This window comes from Drosophila subpulchrella, unplaced genomic scaffold (genome assembly GCF_014743375.2).
Source record: "Drosophila subpulchrella strain 33 F10 #4 breed RU33 unplaced genomic scaffold, RU_Dsub_v1.1 Primary Assembly Seq45, whole genome shotgun sequence".
Lineage (NCBI taxonomy): Eukaryota > Metazoa > Arthropoda > Insecta > Diptera > Drosophilidae > Drosophila > Drosophila subpulchrella.
In genome coordinates, this window is record NW_023665660.1 from 851,249 (window position 1) to 853,243 (window position 1,995).

Sequence of the window (1,995 nt, forward strand, 5' to 3'; positions counted from 1 at the left end):
ATCAATTATTTTTCCACTGTAGTATCCAATTAGAGATGTAACTCCAAATAGAGAAGTAAATCCCCTTTTTTTCCAAGTTCCATCTCCCGAGAGAAATCATTCTTATGTTCATCACCCTGCTGTTCAGACGTGGCATTAGTTTCCTCAACACAAGCTTTTTTAAAAGCTTATCTGTGACTACTGACACTTTCATAGATATTTTTAACGATCATATCGTATGAAGTTTGGAGCAAAAATGCTAGCATGTCCATTAGCCCACCAAATTGAGTAGCACCTTTCAAACCTAACCCAAGGGTTCTCATTACAAATATAAGTCGTCGATTTATTTCATACGAGTGTTTGACAAAGTTACAAGAGTTTACACTACGAGGACTACATTTATCACATAAGATAACAATTTTAAAACCAAGTCCACGTTTTGATGCTGTTTCAAATTTTACTGGCTCACGGCCAGTTTTACACAATACATACTCACTAATAGCCGTAAACACAGTTATAAAATTTAAAATTCTATATTCAACTGACGTATCGCGAGTTACATATATTTCCTCTTGCGCTATTAATTTTTTTGCTGAGGCGCTGAAACTGCTCTCATCATATTCCACGGTTTTCGGATTAAAAACCTTCTTCCGTTTATTTCTTCGAGACAACTGTACATTTCATTTCTTTTACTTTAATTTATTAAACTATATAGTATTGTGGCCCCATTAATTCCGCAGTGATGCAAATGTTCTTGGGACAACGACGTGTTCAATTATTATGTGTACTGTTTATTTAATATTATTATTTGGAATCAGAAATACAAAAACTTAAGTTGTAGTGTTACATTTGATGATGTACAAAGGGTATGCTTATTGGCATGCGTAGCGCGTGAGATCTTGGCACCGACTGACTTTATTAGAGTTTTATTCTCTCTCGCGCTCTCTGGATCATTAAAAACGACGACCACTCCTGGTCTCTCTGATTGCTTGCTCTTCTGGTATTTTGCGACCATCCCTGTTTCCTACATTCGGCCCTCCTGACGTGGTGTTCGTCCCGAACTCCTTCATAAACTCAGCCACAGTGGATGTTTTCAAAGGTCCTTCGCTATCTCCAACTTTCTCTACATCATACCTGCCATGATTGTGAATCTTAACTATTTTGTATGGTCCAAGATACTTTCCCTTTAGCTTTAGGCCCACTCCGTACTGGGTACGCCTGATCGCAACTAAATCGTTTACCTTGTAACGCTTTTCACCCTTTCTTTTCAAATCAAAAGATCGCTTGTTTTCCTCTTGAAGAGCTTGAATGTTTTCTCGGGCTTTTTTGCGTAACTGATCTCTCTCGTGGTTTAACTCTTCTACCAAAGACTGCTGTACCTGCTCTTTAAGTCCTGCTATGTCTACCACACGCATGTCAACACCTGTTAACAGCTTGAATGGGGTTACTTTTGTGCTCCTAGGCTCGATATTGTTGATCAATTGCTGCACTCTACCCACATGCTTGTACCAATTTCCAGGATTCTCTAAGCTCATCTTCGACAACATTGGCACAACGATTTTATGCATTCTTTCGACCTGTCCGTTGCCACGAGGTACTCCTGTAGTGATTAATAAGTGCTGGATCTTTTGTTTGTCGCAGTATTCCTTAAATAAGTGTGAAGTGAACGCTGCACCACGGTCTGATACGATCCTGAAGGGATTACCAAAGGATTCGGCCTGCCTGTCCAAGCAATTAAGCACTTCTTCGACTCCGGTACTGCGTGTCGGATACAACCAGACAAATTTTGAAAATGCATCTACGACAACTAGGATGTGATTGTACCTTTTCTTGGTAATCTCCATCGGCCCCACGTGATCTATGTGATAAGTGACTAACGGTTTGTCTCCCTTATCGATAGGATTCAGATAACCTTCCTGTTTTCCCGATTTTGCGTTTACCAAAATGCATTCCACACAGCTGCCTACTACTCTGGAAACTTTATCCCTAAGATTTGGTATGAAATAAGATTTCTCC